Source organism: Camelus dromedarius, chromosome 11, assembly GCF_036321535.1.
Source record: "Camelus dromedarius isolate mCamDro1 chromosome 11, mCamDro1.pat, whole genome shotgun sequence".
Lineage (NCBI taxonomy): Eukaryota > Metazoa > Chordata > Mammalia > Artiodactyla > Camelidae > Camelus > Camelus dromedarius.
The window spans coordinates 13,766,762-13,775,719 of NC_087446.1; the positions used below are offsets into that span (position 1 = coordinate 13,766,762).

Genomic DNA, 8,958 nt, shown 5'->3' on the forward strand with positions numbered 1-8,958 from the left:
ATTGGTCCCAGTCTTAACATGGGCATATTCATTCAGTAACATTCATGTGGCATTCCATCCCTATTAACAACTTTCCTGTGACCTAAGAATATGTAATAATACAAAGGCTCTGAGTCTATGTAAATGCATATTAATTTCTTAGAAACATTTCTGCTTTGAGCGGTCGCTGAGAAATCGTGCAAGTGAAACCCATGTAAAGATGGTGATAAATATGCATCCAAACAAATTAGGCCCAGATTAATTTAAACATTGCTAGGGTAGAAATGTTTGCTCCTTTGTTATTCAAAGATAAATATACACACATACACATGAAAAATGGTGAGTGTATCCATCATATCACGTTGCAATTACAAAACTGTACTTTGGATAATAAATCATAATGTGTTACATTGGCAAATACAGTGCTCAGAGACAGTATCTACTTATTTACCAAATAAATTATTAGATAGGAATCATATTTCACCTACAACATTGCCTTGATGTACAAGTTATATGTGACCGACTCGAAATATTAATTATATTAGGTTACAAATAATATATTAACAAGTATTTATTTCAAAGAAATTTAGTGTGGTCTAATGAAAAGAAATTTGGACATGGAGTCCAAGGATTTGGGGCACTTACTGAGTCCTAGCTGCCTGGCTTTGGCGAAGTCATTAATCTGCCTGAACACCAGTTTCTTAATATGGAAAATGAAAAAAAAAAAAAAAAAAAAGAAGAACTGCTTCACAAGGTTGGATAACAATTAAATAATCATTATATGTAAAAACTTATTATAGAATGACAAAGTACCACAAATTGTCTTTCTTACTTAGAGTATAAATTATAAATGCTAAATAAAAGTAATCACTAAAATACTATGTGCTACACCATATGTAGATCATTCATCTTTACAATGATCTTGCAAGGTAGGTATCATGACGCGTGCTATACAGAGGAAGATGCTGAGGTTCAAAAAGGGTTACTAATCAATTTGGGAACATAGACCAGCAAGGCAGCAGGGCAGGCGTCTAAACCCAAGCTGTCTCACTTCAAAGCCAAAGGGAGAAAGAAGTAAACTCATTCCTCTGCTATGCTAGTGCCTGAAATGGTTACCGTGTTCTTTACACACAGTGAGAGGATTTAAGGCAGTACGCTTCAAATCGTTGTTCATGAACCAGCTGTCTCAACATTTGAGGTGCTTATTGGAAATTCATATTCTCTGGCTCCACCCTAAACTTACTAAATTAGAATATTAAGGAGGGTACACTGACACGCACTAAAATTCCATGACTGATTCCAGGGCACGTCTTATTTTCAGGGTAAATAATTTCAAACTTTCAATGCTTTCTTTCCTCACATGAAAAATATTAGTTATTTTTCTATTTGTTCCTTAGTTGTGCTCCATAGTAAGCGTAGTTTATGGTGGTTCATTCAGATTTCCAAACTGAATAAAATGCTACTGATACATTTATTTACTTACTTGTTTGTTTTAATATTAGAAGAACCTCTCTTCCTTTCTTGAGATGGGTCTGGTCAGGACTATAACCTTCTCCTACAAAAAGATATTTGCACATGTGAAAATGTAATCCACATGGACCACAGTTAATAATGGTTGCCTTAATAATGGAAAAATTTACTAGAATAATGAAAGATTTTAATGCACATTTTTAAGAAGCTGACAGATCGAGGAGGCAGAAACAATCAAACCTTAAAGATACAGAAGAGAAGATGTGAACAGCACAAATAACAAGTTTTATCTAGAGAATGTGTGTGTGTCTACGAGTGTGTGTGACAGTGTTGAACACTGGCGGAAGGCATATTTTTATCAAGGACACACCATGCTTTTACAAAAGATGACTACACATTGGGTCATAAAATGTGTCTTAACAAATGTCCAAAAGTTTGTAACACTCATAGTATCTATGTATCCATGTATGTGTCATAGTCTCTAACCAAGATGTGATTTAACTAGAAATCAGAAAAAAAAAAAAAGTAAGTGTATTCGTTTTCCTTTGGTATGTAATGAATTACCGCAAACTTCGCTGCTCAAAACGGCACTCATGTATTATCTCACAGCTCTGTGAGTTAGAAGTCTGAGGGGGCTTATCAGGACCTCCCAAGATTATAATCCAGCTGTGGGCTAGGCTGGGCTCTGATCTGGAGGCTATGGGGAAGAACCTGCCTCTGTATTAGTCAGGATTCTCCAGAGAAACAGGACCAACTGGATGGAAATGCACAGATATATACAAGAGGAGATTTATTATAGAAATTGACTCACATGGTTATGGAGGCCGCGAAGTCCACAATCAGCCATCTGCAAACTGGAGAACCAGCAAAGTTGGTGATGTAGTTCAGGCCAAGCCCAGAAGCTCAAGGAGCAAGAGTGCCAACCTCTGCCATTCAATAAGGCTGTGTATACGGAAGAGCCAAATGATAAATTATTAGAATTAATAGGATAGTGACCAAGTTTGGAGAATGAAAAATAAATGTAGAAAATGTTTATATTTCTACATATTAGTATCAATGGAAGAATTAGACACTGGAATTTTAAAAATCTGTCACTTAGCCACAAAAAACGTAAAACAGCTACAAATAAATTTACTGGAGATACACAAAATCTTCCTGAAGAAAAGTTTTAAACTGTATTGAAAGACTTTTAAAAAGACCTAAATAAATGGATAGACAACCCACGCTGATTGGTTGGGAGACTCAATAAAGATTTCCATTCTTTTCAAATAGATCTACAAGTTTTATGTCATTTTAAACAATATCTCACTAGATACTTTTATAAAAGTGATCATGATTTGAAAGTTTATATGAAAGCAATGTACAGTACCTAAGATGGCCTTGAAAGAGAAGAATATGTGACTACTCATTCTTCAGGTATCACTCCAGAATAATTATAAGGCCATAATAATGAACAGAGTATGGCAGGGGGCACAGAAAGACAAAGACACCAATTGAACAGAATAGAGAGTTCGTTATTTCTAGATACACATGACATACAACACAGAGGCAAATCAGTGAAGATGACCAGCAAACAAATGGTACTGGGCCAACTGATTATCCACATGGCGGGGTAGGGGGGGGAGCGGAGAGTAGTTGGATTTCTACCTTGTCCTGTCAACAAAGAAACTCCACTTTGATTAATGATCTAAATGGAGAAAAGAAAAATATAAACCTTAATATACGAGAATATCCTTGATTTTAAGATATGTAGGATTTCTCTTAAAAAGATATAAAGTACACAACAGAAAGTTAAAAAAAAAAAAAACTGGCTCATATACAAGGCATGACACTGTAGATCTTTTCCTACTGTCATCAAATTTTGGTCAACTTTGGGAACAGGCATGGTGCCAGAGGCAACTGCCTAACTTCAGCCTCTTCTCCTTGGCCATGCCAGCAGTACTGCAGGACAGAGCTAGAATAAAATACAGATGCCGAAGGGAGTTTCAGGAGAGACTGCAGAACATCAGAATGTAGACAAAGAGAAGGGAGAAAACCAGAGGGAAGTTTAAAGGGAGAAGCTGCCCTCTCTGTTCAAGCACCCTTTAACCCTTTGAGCGCTCATCAGGGCCTAAGGGTGGTTCACCAGTGGAGGGGTCTATTTGTACATTATGACCAGTTTGAATCTACATTAGAGGGTTTCAGAAAAAGTCATCGCTCTTTTGTTATTTGAAAAGGAACTCATACAAACATTGATTTTAGTTCTTCACTGATGTGATAATCATGTGAATAAAAATCAATGCCTGCAATGCTATGTGTCAAAGTAGCACAAGAACTTTGCCAAAAATCGTACTTTGTCATCTTCTTTTCAACCTGGAACAACACAGGCTGATAATCTGCATCAATAATCACAACATCCAACCCGCTCCGCTGAGCTGAATTTATTAATTTCTCTTTGCTGAAGGAGATGGAGAAAAACCAACTCAAGTTTGGAGACTCTTTTTACATTTTTTTTTTCCACTTCAGGGAGTTGACCTTTTTAAAGACATACTGTGGAAATATGCTCTCAAGGATGACCATTAGGAGAGTAAAAGTAGCTAAATAATACATGAAAGGATAAAAAGTAATTTGAAATGAGCTCAAATATTTGAAATGAAGTTAACTGGAAACTCTATCAAAGTTAAGTAACTCTCATTCAGGAAAAAGAAATTGCAATGGCTCTTAATTGCTACTAACGTTTACTGAGTAGGCTGTTTATTAGAAGTCTCATAGATTTTGATTTTTAAGGGTAATATCTGGAGAAATGCCATTTTTCCTGGTCTAAGCTCCATAAGCCAAAATACCACTTTTCTCTAAAAACAGCTCTCAAAATTACAGTCATAATTCTCTGTAGGAATTATGTAGGAAATCATTGTTCTTTTGGGACTGGACTTTGTATATCCAACTACTCCAGGTACAGCAAATACCTCACCACTGCATGGATTTATAAACTAAGAATGACATATGCAAGACACAGAGAAAGATAGAGAATTTGGACAGGTTAACTATCCAGTCACATTTTATTTCCTTTCCTCTGATCAATGCCAAAAACCATATAACAGATACACACTCACTGCAAGTAAAAGGTATCCATGGACCCCATTCTCATAGAAACAACTATCAACTGACTTCATGTTATAGAATAACTCATCACCAGTGATGAAGGATGCCTAGATTGGCAGACACAGCTTATGCCTACTGAAATATGCAAAGGTAGTACTGGATTCCTGTAATATTTAGAGAATATTATTTTTAATTAAAAGTGAAATATTGGCTCTCCTCTTAAAATATGTATCACAACTTATTTGGAAACAATGTTACAGGAAAGTGATTCCAGATGTTCTCTGAGAAGTCACGAAAGCCCACTTGAGATACACTGATACACAGTAATGTATGTGTGTGAGTTAAATCTGTGTACACATACATTCATGTACATCATATACAGACAGACATACACACACACACACACACACATACACACACACTCATACACGATGACAGGAAAATAAACCATAGTAAATGTGGAAATTTGGGGAAAGAAATTGATAACTCTCCATAAACAATTTGCAAAAGTAAATCACTGAACTTAATGGTTGAAATGAAACACAAGGGAGCAATTAGGCAGAGTGATGCAAAGGCAAATAAATAAGACCAAACTTCATGTAAATATAATGCCTTTCAGTGCTGCTGATAAGTTTCAAGTAAAGCTAGCTTGACTAGTTAAATCTCAGGAAGAGGAAGTATAATGATCATCTTCAGAATCCAGATGGAGCTACAAGCTCCATTTTTGTGTTCAAAAACCAAGAGTAAATGTAGTGAACATAAACTTCATGAAGCAGATTTAAATAGATCCTGAGAACAAATATTAAAGTTGAATGTTTTTCTAAAAGAATTAACAGAAGAAATAAAATACAACAAGTTTTTGAAAAAAGTAGTAAAAGACAGTGAATTAAAATTTGAAATTAAATATTTAATTATCTTCTCCAACATATATTTTTAAAAATTAGGGATACTTAAGAAAAATGAAATGCCACTAAAGCCTTTTCCTTAAAAACAATACTTACTGATTCTTTTCTGACTTTTCTGTTTATTTGCAGAAAATTTAGATAAGCAAAAAGAAAGAAAACGTTAATTCAAACATCGGTAGGCGAGAATACTGAAGACAATAAATAAATTGTATATAAATTGTAAATACATAGATTCAAAAGAAACAGATATGTCCATGTATGACTGAAAAATTGTGCTGAACACCGGAATTTGACACAACATTGTAAAATGATTATAAATCAATAAAAAATGTTAAATAAATAAATAAATAAATAAAAAGAAACAGATAAAGTTATTTACCTAGAACTGTGTGAACTAGAATTCAGTAAGGTAACCAGACAGAAAGATAGCAAAGAAAAATTAATAGCTTTCCATTACATACACACACAAAACAGATTATGTAAATATTTTAAAAGACTGCATTTAAGAAGCAATAAAAACTTTATTGAATTATATGTACCAATAATTGTGTAACAAGTTATGATAATCTATAAAATATTACTGAAGGATCTAAAGAAAAACTTAATAAGTGGAAAGTAAACTGTATTTATGGATAGGAATACTCAATATTGTAAATATTTTAATTACTCACAGTCTATGAATTAAATAAAATTGCAACGAAAATCCCCACTAGAATTTCATGGAACTTGATACAGTGGTTTCATATGGTGGAGCCAATGCTTAAGAATAACCAGGACAAGCTTGAAAAGGAAGAAAGCCATTATGTGATGTACTCAACTAGACATCAAAAAAAGTATAGCACTAAAATTAAAATAGTGATGGGGGGAGGGTATAGCTCAAGTGGTAGAGTACATGCTTACCAAGTATGAGGTCCTGGGTTCAATCCCCAGTACTTCCATCTAAAATAGATAAATAAACTTAATTACCTTTCCCCTCTTCCCCTCCCAAATAATAATAAAATAGCGACAAAGTAGCATGCATGATACAGGACAAAATGGATTAATCATATATATCTGAGTGAAGTTCTGAACTTTCCATTCTGGAAATATGGAAAAATATGGAATTTTACTCAGGTGTGTGTGATAATTTAATATATGATAAAGGCCAGCATTTCAAACCAGTGGGAAAGGATGGCGAACTCCCTCAATATTTTAGGTAAAGGAAAAGGTACAGAAGTAGAGGCATTATCTCAAACCATTAAATGAAATCAATTCTAGCTAGTCCAAAAACCTAAATGAAAATACTGAAGTATTAGTAATGAATACGGTGGGGTGTGTTTATGCTTTGGGGGAAAAGAAGACCTTAATGAGCAAAACACAAAAGGTAAACGCCATAAAGGAAAAAATCGACAACTTCGTCTACATCGAAATGAAAAGTGAAGTGAAAAAGTAATTATTACCTTGGGTGCTCATATTTGCAACATGTATAGCAGACAGTCAATTAATATCCAGGAAAACGTGACTGTGTTACATAATTTATATGCATATCCCCTTCAAAACCAATCAGCTAGAGACGAACAACCCGGCAGAAAAAATGGGCAAGGGATAGAAACATAGTAAGAGACTTAACTGACCCACAAACATAAAAATATGTTCTCTTTTGCTGACAGTCACAAAAATGGAAATTAAAATAAAATAACTTACCAGCTTTTGATCTCACAGGGAGGCAAAGTGTAAAATTTTAATACTACCCACTGTCAACCAGGATATGAGGCAACATGTGCTCCTTGCAGTGCAGATGGGTGTGTGGATCAGTACAGCCACTGTGGTGGACAACTTGGGAGGCTCTGTTAAAAGTGAAAATATGCAAACCCTGGCTTTGTTTACAGAATGAAAAATTGGCAACAAGTCGAATGGCTATTACTGGGGGGGAGGGGAACTATGGAATGAAGGAGATTTTCATACACTAGCATGGGAGATTTTCATACACTAGCATGGCAGGTGTCCTAAGGCAAGATTAAGTAAACAAAAAGGACAAAAGATCAAAACCGAACAAGAAGACTGCAAATTAGTACATTACAATATGATATTTTGGAAAAATATAATGAAAATCAAAAACGGTATAATCTTACAAATGTAAGTACAGAGAAAATGTTCTAGATATACACCCGTGAACTGTATAACAATGTTACCTCCTACGAAGGGGGAAAGGGGACCAGGACATGGAAAAGGATCAAATACAGAGAGAGACCATATCCTGGCATGTCTGGGGCAGTCCACATTTATTCTTGTTTTAATCACTGGCTGACTTCTACTCAGATTGTTTTCTCTTCGCACCATTAGTCCTAGATTATATCTGGGAGCAATAATTACCAAAAATAACATTCATAAAATTGATCTAGGCAGTATTCTAAAAACAATGCCAGATTTAATTTGTGCGTGTTCCATAAAGAGATTGTGCTTTTCACGATGGCAACAGTAAGATTTCTCATTCCACGTGTGACACTTACGTCTACCCCGTTGAGAAGTGGGATCTATGTTCCCTTCCCTTGAATCTGAGTGAGTCTGTGACTACAGAGGAAGTGACGCAATGTAGCTTCCAAGGCCCCTGGGGTATGTGCTCTCAAAATCCAGTCGCCATGCTGTAAGGAAGCCCAGATTACATGAAGAGGCCGCATCTAGCAGTTCCAACCAAAATCCCAGCTGATCTGTATCAACTATCTATTGCTTTACAATAAATCACCCCAAAATGTAGAGGCTTAGAACAACAATCATTTTATTATTATCTTTCATGGTTTGACTCAGCTGGCCATCCTCCCTCAGGACCTCTCATGCACTGGCAGTGCCTGGGCTGAAGTCATTTCAAAGGCTTCTCACTTACATGTTCAGCACTGAATAGTGGCTACTGGCTGGGACCTCATCTAGGGCTGACTGCTGGAATGCCTACATACGCAGGCTTCCTCCCGGGGTCTGGGGTCTAAGAGTGAGCCTCCCCCAAAAAAGCCAGGCAGAAGCAGTATGGTTGTTTCTGACCCAGCCTTGGAAGTCACCTAACTTCATTTCTGTCACTCTTTATTGGTTGAAGCAGTCACAGAATTCTTCCCAGCGTCAGGAGGAAGAGATCCCAACTCTCAGAGAGGAAATAGCAAAGTCACACTGTAAGAAGAACATATGAGATGAGAGATGTAATTCCAGCCATCTCGGGGCAATATAATTTGCCCAAGCCCACAGCAATGCTATTATCATGCCCATGTACAAATGAGAAAACTAAGGCACGATAAAGTACGTTAACTTGCCTAGGGACACACAGACAGTATGCACTAGAGCTAAGATTTAAATCCAGGCAGTTTGATTTCAGGGCTTAAATTCTTTTTTTAAAAACATTTTTTATTGATTTATAATTATTTTACAATGTTGTGTCAATCAGGGCTGAAATTCTTGACCTCTCTATTCTACGCCACGCTGCTCCTCTCTAATAAACGCACATTCTTGTGTGAGTGTTATGAGAGAGTTTAATTGTATCACACGTAATAAATCCTGAGAC

General features: G+C 35.9%; 1 non-coding gene across 1 annotated transcript; it reads left to right on the forward strand.

Moving 5' to 3' along the window:
• The first annotated feature begins 6,299 nt into the window (after window positions 1-6,299).
• Window positions 6,300-6,373, forward strand: TRNAG-ACC (transfer RNA glycine (anticodon ACC)). The gene has a single exon. It is a non-coding gene; the product is annotated as a tRNA-Gly (tRNA).
• The last annotated feature ends 2,585 nt before the right edge of the window (window positions 6,374-8,958 follow it).